The sequence below is a fragment of the Mus caroli genome, chromosome 17, assembly GCF_900094665.2.
Source record: "Mus caroli chromosome 17, CAROLI_EIJ_v1.1, whole genome shotgun sequence".
Taxonomy (NCBI): Eukaryota; Metazoa; Chordata; class Mammalia; order Rodentia; family Muridae; genus Mus; species Mus caroli.
This window is the reverse complement of record NC_034586.1, coordinates 85,799,447-85,811,934: the sequence shown is the minus strand read 5'-3', so window position 1 is coordinate 85,811,934 and position 12,488 is coordinate 85,799,447. Positions and strand designations below refer to the sequence as shown.

Below are 12,488 nucleotides of genomic sequence, written 5' to 3'. Positions count from 1 at the left end.
AATTGTCTGAACTTATATGGTGTGGGAGGAATAAGGGAAGGAAACCTGAAAGATGTGAGGATTTAAGTTGGGGACATGAAAATGGTAACATGATTGTTTCTGGGTCATTTTGTACTAGCTTTGATGGCTGTCGGGAAAGTTCTAAAAAAAAAATGGTCTTATTTCTGTCTCAGCTCTGTTGAACTTGACATAGAGACTCAGCAAGTGCATAGTAAAAGGTGATAAAAGGTGAATAATCGCTTATGAAAGAGAGGTTTTCTCCTTAGGCTCCATAATGCATGTTATAGCTCAGACTCTTCTTTTCAATCCCACTTTTAAGGAAATACCAAGTGCATTTGTAAGTCTTCATTTCTGCAGCTCTCTGTATAATCCACGAAGAAGAATACACTCACTTTAACCTCTAAGGGATAGTAGTATTTTTCTGTTTAGCAAAATCACAAACAGAAAAAAATACGACATCCAAGGAACTCTAGATCTAGGTCTGTACATCAGTGGTACAGGGCCTGTGTAACATGTGCAAGACCCAGGTGTCGATCCCCAGTAGCATTATAAACAATCCAGCAGACAAACACTCTAAGGGGTTCTTGCTTCATCTAGAGGAATCTATTTTTGAAGTTTCAGATATAGTTGATTCTCTACAGTCTCTTCTATACTTGAGCATTGTTAATTGTCTAAGTCTACTGATCATGAAAGTCTGCTCATTTTGTTTATGTTTGCCTCTTTATGTTCTGCCTTTACCAAGTGCTATGTTCTCAAACATTTTCTTTCTTGATAGAAACTTGCTCTAAGCTAATTAGGAAAACCACCAGTCACTCCAGTACATCATCACAGATTGACAAGTTTTTCATTCCAAAAGATTTTATTAGTTTTTTTCTTAATCTCATTTTTACATTAGATTTCCAGAATTTCCAGTAAGTCAGGTAAAGTTTCACATTAGCCACAAATGCTGAATTCATTGCTAATCTTAGGGGAACAAATAAACAGAAAATAACACCTCAGCACAACCATTATTGAACCTTTGTAAATTTTTACTCAAAATGCACTTGTCATAAAATGGCAACCCTAGGAAAGTAATTTCACCTGCCTTTCAGCAAATGCCTAACAATCAAAAGTGAAAGCATTTGGATTTTTATAGCTTCATAAATAAATGATCAGTTGAGATAAACTTCACAGGGCAGTAAGGAATCTTGCTGCTGCTTAGAGCAATTGTGACATTCAAAAAATATATTTACTCAGCTCTGATTTAAGGGTTATGCTATTTAATATATTATTTCATATATATGTGTATATATGAAAGCAAACAAGACCTTTGTCCTTCTAAGAGAAATTACTTATTGATCTGTAGCCAATTACACCTTTAGCCTGAAAAAGATTCTGCAATGATCACTGTGAAATGGTAAGAGGCTGTTATTGAATTACTCAAACTACTGCTGTTTATTTTATGAACAAAGGGATTGGTCTAGAGTGTTGGCCATCTCTTAGGAATTCTGACTAACTGTAAGTTTAAGCTTCTTTAAAAATAAATAGTTGATAACTTCCATGTATGCAGCCAGTAGACTCCTCTCCTGGCCACAGATGGCTTCGCTTTCCTTCCCTCCAGATCCCCTTTCAGCTTTGCCTTGCCATTCATCATAGATTCAATGTTTATCTCTAGGTAATCTTTTTCTTGAAAGAGAATTTTTCAAATTTCCCTTGCCCCGAGAGCTTGTCTTCAACTGGGGAATGGATAGGCGTTTCCTGGGATTCCTAATACTGTTGAGTTCAGCCTTACCCAGTATGTTCTCTCCTTCCATTGTCTGCACATGATCATCCATTGGCACTCAAAAGCCTTTTATTTGGACACAAGTCACATGCAGTTAACATCTCAATGTTGGGTTTTGTTTTGGTTTGCATGTTTTGTTGGTTTTAATACAGAAATGTACCTATAAATCCTTTTAACGTATGGACCCATGAAGAGATTAAAAATCAAAATCAGGAAGGTAGGAAAGAGAGGGCAGGGGAAAATCAGAAAGGGAAGAGAATAGATCCAAGAAGATACTTGTGATAGAGGCTTTGCTTTCTCTCACTGTGAAAAGCATGGGAGGAGGTGTGGTTTTGAGACAAATTGTCCTTGAATTGGTCCTACTAACTCTGGTTCCTGGTAACTGGAATTACAGCCAGCATGCTTGGCAACTCTGGTTAATATTAAAAATACACAAGAATTTATTTATCTGATTATTATTTCAATTGTCAAGTTTATACTTGTTTTTAAAAATAAGTTCTCTGGGTTTTTTTTTCAGGACCAAAAATTTAAACATAAAGCAAAGTGTAGAATTGTAGAATATTGGCGTTTGTTTTCTTAAAAATACAACAGATTTAAGCTGACTTGAATAACATGTGATGTATCATTTTTTACTTACATTATATATACACATACATTATATATGTGCACACATACTTTATATATACATCATTATATATGCATATGTGTATATATAATATATGTGTATATATGTATATATGTTAGAAAATTTTGATACCTACTTTACTAGCTGGATGTTTTATGGGAACTTTCTAAGTAAGCAGTGTATAAACTCTGTATGGATCTCGTCTGAAAATCTCACTCTGTTTTTAATTGATAGAGGCAATAAACAGGAAGGTTGATTGCATCATTTAAAGATCCTCCATTCTTGCTAAAAATGTATAATGCTGTTTCAATTAACTAGCTGGAAAAGTCTGATTGGCATGTAATTTCAGCAAAGATTTGAATATTTGGTGTGGCTTATCTTCCTATTTTTCAGAGTGATCAAGTTTGAATTCATTGGAAAATGTAATCACATTTAAATTTTGATTAACTGGAAACTTAAAAAAATAGATCAACTTAGGAAAAGTTCATTTTGAATCCAGTGTCCTAATTTTGATAGATTGATTTTTGTTATATTTATGTAAATGTCATCAATGCAGAGTTCAAAGTCAGGTGGATTATTAATTGTTAGAGCTTATAAGGAGACAGGGAGTGTTGAAGATTTGGAGAGAAAAACTATTAAGATTTTCTAACAGAATAAATATGTTAATTAGGTATTGAAAATACTGGGTCACAGGCTAAGGGTAAGTCCTTAACTTTCACTGGTCAAAAAAAATCTTTATAGACACACTTTAGTTTCCATAGAACTCTGAGGACATCATCTAGCTTCTTGTTGACAACATAGAAAAAGAATAATAATTGATCATTATTTTATAGCAACCTGTATTTTAATTGGTGCTAATTTATAAATATTTTTTTTTTTTTTTTGGTTTTTTCGAGACAGGGTTTCTCTATGTAGCCCTGGCTGTCCTGGCACTCACTTTGTAGACCAGGCTGGCCTCGAACTCAGAAATCCGCCTGCCTCTGCCTCCCGAGTGCTGGGATTAAAGGCGTGCGCCACCACGCCCGGCTATTTATAAATATTTGATGCAGGATCATTTGATGTTTTAAGAACACATGTGCTGAAAGTTTTTGTTTGTTGAATCACTTACCTTACCTTCAAAACTAGTCTATTTATTATATAACCTTATTTTATCATTAATGATTCTCTATTTATTTCATATTTTCCTCTGACTTTCTGATAAACTATATGATGTCATGGAATGTTACTTATAAAAATGATGATTAATAAAAACATGGAAACATGGCTTACTCTAACTTTCAAGCCTCTCCCATAGGGTTTATTGAGCACTTAATTTTCCCCATGTCTACTTTGCATGCAGTATATATGAATAAGGTGACATTACTTAGATATTACACATATAAGAAGTGGATAAAGCATAGGTTTTAAAGACAATATAAAGTGTCTTGTGAAATATTTTACCATAAATATTTAAATTAGTTATTTGGCAGGCTTTTAGTCCATTAAAAATATTTGCTCAGGAGCAATGAACAAAAACATTTAACTAGGGTTGATTTATAGCATGTAGTTTTTAATCAGATGTAGCATGTAATTTTACCAATATTGTCACTTTCAGAAAATCTCCTGTAGGTATCACTTTACAGGTGCTAATTAGAGATTACATTTAAGACCTCTACATTTATGGAAGGAAGGCTGTGTGAATGAGGACTCACCCCTTTGGTGGGTATTAATGGTATCCTATTCTAACCAGGGGAATTGGAGGAGAGGCTGAGTGAGCAGTGTTCTTGGAAATACTTTCATCTTGGGAACATGAAAAAGCATTCTAAATTCCACTGGTGAATTGTTGTACACTTTTGCCTTAAGTGATTTTTCTTTGTCATCTTCTGGGGCAGAAACTGAGTTTTGGAGCCAAGCTCTTAATTGATTTTGATTTACAAATATACCTTTGATTAGCACTTTTAGTATATACTCAAAACATCGTATTTATAGGAAATATTAAATGTCTCTAAATAACCTGACAATATGATTTCTGCCTAACCTTTTTCATCTTGCTCTGTCAGCTTCCATGTTCCATGACTATATAATATCACTGTTGTAACATTCTATCCAAAAATATCTTTTTATAGGCAATAATTATATATGTGTGTACACTCATATGAACAAGAGAAAACATAATTTTTCCCCACCAGCTTTTCTTGAATTGTAATATTGTTCTGTTGAATTACTGTTTTTGGGCAACAGATACAATCTTTTATGAGAGTTTCATGTTGCGACATAATATTTAAATTCAAACCTTAAAGTCAAATAAAGTACATATTTAACATAGTTTTGTTTTCCTGGGTCATGAATTAATGTACATGTATCAAATTTGACTAGAATTTTTAAAAACAGAAATAATGGCTTTTTGCCATGCTTTGAACACTTCTTGTCATCCAAGCTGTTGAGGTATGAAAGACAGTCATCTCTGGGGAAGATGTGTGAATCTATGACCCAACTTCTATTGACTGTGAGGACAGCTGGTGCCAGGCTATGCTGGGAAAAGGACATGATAATGGATGCACGGTCCCCATCCCATGGTCCTCTTTTTCTCCTTGGGAGTGTCAACCTAAATTTAGAAAATAAACCATGAAAAAAACTCTCCCGTTAATTAATTAATTGACTAATTAGTTGATTAATTAGTATGGTAATGGCCAAGTATTACCATTATAAACACAGTCATACTGCACTTGTCAAATTGTGAGCATACTTAAAAAAAAATAGGGCAAAAAGAGGCTTTTCTGTTCCCATCTGTTTTGGCTTTTTTTTTTTTTTTTGTATTTTCTCTTTTGGGTTTGTTTTGTTACATTGTGTGTGTGTGTGTATGTGTGTGTGTGTGTGTGTGTGTGTGTGAGAGAGAGAGAGAGAGAGAGAGAGAGAGAGAGAGAGAGAGTTGAAGATCAGAGGGCAACTTGCAGCTCACAGATGTCGGTTCTTTCCTTCTACTCTGTGGGTTCAGGAGATGGAAAGTGGGTCATTGGGCTTAGCAGTAAACATCTTTAGCTGCTCTCTTACTTACCCATCTACTGCCATAAAGATGCACCATGACCAAGGCAACTTATAAAAAGGAAGAGATTAATGGGGATGACTACAGTTCCAGAAGCTGGGTCCATGACAATCAACGGCTTGTACCATAGCAACGTGCAAGTAAGCATGACACCCGCACAGTAGCTAAGAGCTTATAAATTGAGACAACCATCATGATGCAGAGAAAAAGTATGGGAGAAAGAGACAGACACACAGACATACAGGCATGCACATGCACACACACAGAGTGAGAGAGAGTGTGCGCGCGTGTGCGAGAGAGAAACAGAGAGAGAGAGAATGAGTGAGAGAGAGAGAGAGAGAGAGAGAGAGAGAGAGAGAGAGAGAGAGAGAGAGAAGAATCACTAACTGGGAATGATATGAGCTTTTGAAATCTCAATGAGCATTTCACAAGGCCACACTTCCCCATGCTGCCCAATAGTTCTACAAACTGGGGATCAAATATTAAATATATGAATTATGAACTTTTATTCAAATCACCACACCTGCTTAGCCATGCTGCAAACCTGTAACACCCATTACTCATAATTCATGGTTTTGTTCAGTCTTTTCCTCCATTTCATACAAGCTTGTGACTTTCACAGAAGTTAATGCAGTTGGTTTCTCATTTTTCTAAGCAACTACTAGTTAGTCAACTGTGTTGTGCCAGTTCTTATAAATTAGCTCCTAGCACTGTATCTCCTCTGACACTCTTGTAAAGTTTAAAGAACCTGATCCAAGACACTGAGTACCCCTGTGCGTTCTCTGTTCATGGCTTTGTTATTGTTAGAAGTCTGTCCTCTGCCTCCACTTCCTGGTTGTTGTTCTATCTCCACTTTGAGTCCTTTCTAGTACATTTTACATTGGTTATTTGGCTAAATTAATTCTTTGATATCATTAATTTCTAAAATTGCCCCTTTGATCTCATCATTCCAGTAATAAGAAGAAACATCAACCCCCTACTGACTCCCACCTATCCACAGGGGATGAGAGTTCTCCTCATTAAATGAACCAAACTCAGCTTTCTGGTCTTAGTTTTCTTATTTGGGTCCATCTTCTACATTTCCCTTCTCGGTCCTCTCGTCTAATGAAATGTACTAACGCACTTTTAAAGAATGGGGTTTTCCTATCCTCTTTTTCTAATGTTCTCCAAATTATTTCTTTCCATTGATTTTTAGTAGCTGAAGCTTAGTCACCAAGGTCTCTGTTTCTAGGCTCAGTGTTTCCATATTGCGCCTACAATATTCATACTTCCTAATCTGCTTAATGGAAATTATGAATATGGTTGTAAAAGAGGAGTAACATGCCAAGAATATTACTTCTTAGAGAAAATCGTGTCCACAGTCTGCCCTTTCCTATGATTGCTTCTCTTCCTGATGATTGCTTTGTAGTAAGCCTCAAACTGTTGCACGGAAAGGCTTCAAATGCTCTGTTCTTGGGCACTGGTGAGTTGCTTAAATGTTTTCTTGTGCCAAGCCTCTAACACAGCAGATTGCTTTGTTAGATTCTTTTTTATCTACTGAAGACCCCTTATTTTCTTCTGTAATAAAATCCTTTTAGGAATCTATCTCGAGGAAACATTTCTTTAGGCTAATTAAACACTATATAACAGGTCACCTAAAACGTAATTTATGTTGTAGATGATTGATTAGTTAGTTTGTCTAACTGTTTTTCCTATTTAACATCTTTTAAAACAGTTTGGTTATTGTTTTAAAATGTGGATACCCTGAGAAGTAATAGTTCAGAATAGCTGTACTCTGAAGGTATTGGTACATTGAACATTATTTCTTATAACTCTGTGTTTTCCAGAAAGAAATGATGAGCACTTGTTAAAACATATGCAAATGCTTTATTAAGGATGCAAGCTTTGCAAAAGTCTAAATGTAGAATGATGGAAAAGAAATGAAGTCACTGCTTGGGGCTTAATAACTATTTTGAGGAATGCATAGAGAATAAGAGGTCATTTACACACTGATCAGGAAAATGTCTCTTGTTGCACAAAAAGCATTGAAAGTCATATGCAAAACACACAGTAGGCATATTTTTAAATGCAAACAGCATAGTAAACAGGTCTGTCAAAGAAGAGGAAATAAGAAAATAGTAATTCTATGCATTAGAATTTTAATGATGCCGGCAATGGGTCATGACAAATATGAACAGTTTATTTTGCTTTGTAGACAAGGTTGGCCTTGAACTCAAAGATCATGCCCTTGCCTGCTAAGGGCTGGGATTAATGATATGTAACACCACTTCACAGACTGAACAGTTTATTTCAATAACCAAAGGAAATAACCAAGGTGAATATACAAGGGAGTGTTCCTATTAATAATAGGAAAAATGATCAGAATTAAAATCTTGCACAAAAAGGGACTAGATGTAATATTCAAGAAACTGAGAAAATTGTTTTGATGAAAACATACATGTTAGGGTTGAGGTATGTAACTTATCATGCCTTAGGTACTTTTTGCAAGAGGCAGTCTTTCAGAATTTTGTAGCACTGGCTGTTCTGGAACTCCCTCTGTAGACCAGGCCTGCCTGGAACTCAGAGTTCCATATGCCTCTGCCTACCAGGAGCAGGGATTAAAGGTGTGCACAGCCAGAATGGAGGATTCTTTATCAACATCAACCAGGATTTGCCTCCTGAAAACCAGCTGAAGAGCTTGTATAGCCTTTCTGCCAGTATAGTCCATTCCTACTGAGGGAATGCTCTATGGCCACTGGAGAACATATTATAACAAGGTTTCTATGGAGACAATTTAAAGGTGGACTTTTCCCATCAAGGAAAATAATTTTCACCTTGGACCTAATCCATTAAAAAGCCTTCCTGCCTATTGAAAATGAGAAATTCAAGATTGTTAGACAAAGCTTATGCTTTGGTGAAAAAAAATATTTAACTGACTACTACTTATTGGTCTTTGAAAACAGATCTAAGTATTCTTGAAAATTATTTTGAGTTGTACTTATCACATATCAATTTCTCACTCTGAAGTACATGTGTGTAGTCCTGGCTTCTCTCCTGCCCCCCACCAATCAGCACACTGATATTTCCTCTGCTTATTCATTTCCACATGGATATCTCAGATGCAGCTCAAACTTGGTTCATTAGAAACCAACCCCAGCATCCCACAGCTGAATGTCTGGTGTTACATCATTGACAAAAACTGTGCTGTATTCACTTACTGCCTGTCAGTTCTTGCCAACTCCCCATGTATTTTTCTGCTAGCACTGTCCAATTGAAATACGATGTAAGCCATATATGAAACTTTACATTATCTACTAGTTATAATACAGATGGAAAAACAAAGATAAAATTGATTTTAATAGTTAAATTAAGTTTAGTATCTCTTAACCTATACATAAGTTATTATCATCTTAAAATATGGCCAATATATGTTATTACCTACACCTCTCAATTCAGAATCTAAGATTTTCATCACAAATTCTTTGCTTTATAAAATCTACAGTTATATAGGTTCACTGACTTGTTTACACTATGCATTATTTAAAATTCTTCATAATTGAATACTGTATCAATGAAAAATTTATACACAAGTAAATTGAAATTACATACACTTTAGCATTGGGTTTTGAATACCGTTAGCTATGTTTCAGATGCCCATGCAACTACCTTCTACTGGACTGAACATTATAGTCTTAGATTATACTTTCTTGCTATGTCACTTTTTACTGCTACAGATTAATGGCCTCTGGTGAACTGTCCCTATGGCCTTCTACATATTCTTTCTTTCTCTAAAGCACACCCTCCCTTCTTAAATCTAATTCTTTAAAGTAGTATAAAAATAATGGTGTTTATTATGGACTCCTAACTCTCTTCCATATTGAGAGGGAAATGATGGCTGCAAAACACAGAGAGGCAGTGTTTCATTCACTGGCTCCCAGCCTTATTGTCAACACACTGTAACTCCTTACTTTGTGCTCATCTTCTCCAGTGCAAGGCCCTCGCTTTATGAGAACAAGCACTGAAACAGTACCACAGGCTTAGTTACTCAATCTGAAATTCTGCCCAACTCCCCAGCTAAACTTTCTTCCCATTGCAATGTTACAAATAGGAACACAGCTGGTCAGAAAGGGCATGGTCCTGTAACATTCAGAGCATTGCTTGACAATGCTTATTTAATGGGGAAAATTGATTATCTATTCATCAAAATTATATACAAAGACACTTGGTAATTTATTTTTCTATGAAGCAAAGATACTCCCTGAAGAAAATCAGTAAACACACACTTTTTATTCTTTTTGCTGCCCTCATATTTTCTTCTGGTTTATTTGGAAAGTTTCTGGTCCAGGACATTTTTGGAAATATTCAAGATACTTTTTTTCTTCCATTGCCAATACTGGTGATGGAACCAAGGGCCTGGCATATGCAATCCAAATTCCCTACCACTGAGGTGTGTCCTGTCTCCTGTTTGCTTATGTTTTAAGAGACAAGTCTTGCTAAGTTAGCCTAAGAAGCCTGGAGTTTAGTATCCTCAAGCCTCAGCCTCCTGAGTAGCTGGGATTACAGTTCTGCATCACCAGGCCTCTTATACAATTTTACATTTTAATGATTATTTTATTCACAATGTGTAGGATGGTGTTGAGCAGTAATAAACTTCATGATAACATCTGTTCTGTGACAGAGCCCAGTCTGAACCTTGAACTCAATAAATGATCAACCAATATTAGTGGACAAAGTTTAGGTCTAGGAGTTCTGCTGATTTAGTTCTACCAACATACTGACTATGTATGTTTTGGTATTACAGAGGTCATGTGCATCATCTCCTAAAGAGATCTGTATTTTCAGGCCAAAAGTGATAATAGAACTATTTCTTAAACCACTTCTAAAGATATCCATAGACCTTTATTACAAATAATTCTAAATCCAAACTTCTTAGTTGGTCCAATAATCAAGGTATAACCTAGACTTAACTGCCTAGCTCACACATAGCCTGAGCATGACTTTATCTCATGTTTTAACTGCTTATATGCAAAGAAACTTCCAGTACTATGAACATACAGAAGCAAATGAAGCAGGACTTTCTGACCTAAAATATCTTAGAATTATTGGGTGTAGTCCATTCTCCAGACATGGCAGGCACAGAATGTGAGCATGTGGGGTGAGGTTTTTAATTACCCTTGCATAAAATCACAACAAAAGTCTTGTTGTGTGATATAGTCTTTTTGTGTGATATAAAGTGATCAATGACATCAAAACTCCTCTAAAACATCCAAAGAAAACAAACTAGAACCCTCATTTAGTTGTTGAGAAATGCATCTCCCATCTACAAAGTGACAAAATCAGGGTTAAATTCACATAGTCTGACTCCCAAGTCCCTGAAGTAAAGCAAGTCCCATGGGCAGATGTCTGACATGACCCAGATGAGAGTACGAAGGCCATCCATCCACACTGAGACCAACCTTTACAACCCTGCCTTTGGTCTGTTCAGGGCATGTGCATAAAGTCAGGCATCCTCAGCTTTAATGGACCAACACCACAGAAACTGCTGACTATTTCAGGTATCTTCAACACAGACACTGTGTAGTAAATTAGAAACATCAAAAGCTCTCTGGCTAGCTTTCTCAAACATCCTGGAGTTGAGTAGATAAAATAGCAATTGGTGTGATTTGTATGCAATATATCTAAATTAAAAAATAGAGGAATACAATTATATATTTTATCATAAGTGACAGTAAAAATAGAATTCCAAACTGTTTTTGTTCATGCCAATTCTTATTTGAAATATTCCTCTCACATCTATTCCCTGCAAGCCTTTCTAATACAATTTTTAAATTTAAAGTACTTTTTAAAAATACGTATTTACAAAGCATTACTTTGTCCCTTATAACAAAACTAATGATGTCCTTCTTGGTATTATTAGAGGTCTTTGATTTTTTTCTACATATAGTTTAATTTCATATTATTGTACTATTTTTAAATGTACTGCCATCTCTTTAATTTGATGTCAATGGGAACATACTATATTGATATATAATATCATACTATATGTTTTATATATTATGTAGTTTTACACTTTGCATATACTAACATCATGTTTAGTATATAACACACAGTGACTGGCAGACAAAGGCACCATAAGTGAATGGAGAAACAGGTGAGCTCCTTCGGAGTGCCTGCTGGTCTCTCTGATCCCTGACCGGTAATTTTCCATTCTACAACTCTCACTTCGATACTGTTCTCCTTCGTGCACAGTATGAGGTAGACTCCCAAAGGATAATAGTACAAGCAAATGATACACAGCTGGGATCTCTACTTCCAGCCCACTGAAGCACACACACATCCCACAGAGGCCTCAGTGATAATATCTGTTATGAGAATATTCGTGAGCCATGTGGCATCATCACCTGCCTGATGGTAGAGATCAAAACTATGTTAATCAAGTGTTCTACCTCCAACTTACATCGCGTCCTTCTTTTATTCTTCTTTATTTGGTAGTTCTTGCTATAGAAAGCTGCTGCTGGCCAAGACTCATGGTCCTTCTGTCTGAGCTCTCAAGTTTAGAAAATTCAGACGCGTGTCATCACCTTGTATTGTTTCTCTAGTTTTGTGAACATCTGGCACTTGGTTAAATGATGAATGTGAAATGAATTCTCAGATTCTTGCCTATTTAGAGTTTTACCTTTATACATATTAAGTGCTTGAAGACAGTTATCAGTAAAGCCAAACTAAAAACAAAGCAGAAAGCTAAACTCCCCTTCTGAGATTATGCTTACCCAATTCATTTGCTTAGTAAGAAATAACTGTCAGACTATTTAGCATGCACCGAGTGCTTATTATGAAAAATGCATCAATTTAAGTATTTTGCCAAAATCTATACTTTACTTAATATTATCAGTAATTCACTGAAGAAAGAATTATTATTTTCATTTCACAGATGTGTGATTGTGTTTTAAAATAAATTAACCAAAATCACAAAACTAATAATTCCCTGGATTTGAAACATTTCTCTATGACTTCAGAACTTTTCTTTTCTTTTCTTTTCTTTTCTTTTCTTTTCTTTTCTTTTCTTTTCTTTTCTTTTCTCTTCTCTTCTCTTCTCTTCT

General features: G+C 35.5%; 1 protein-coding gene across 39 annotated transcripts in view; it reads left to right on the top strand.

Moving 5' to 3' along the window:
* Nucleotides 1-12,488, top strand: part of Nrxn1 (neurexin 1) — a 1,073,594-nt gene that overhangs the window by 752,787 nt on the left and 308,319 nt on the right. The window lies entirely within an intron of this gene.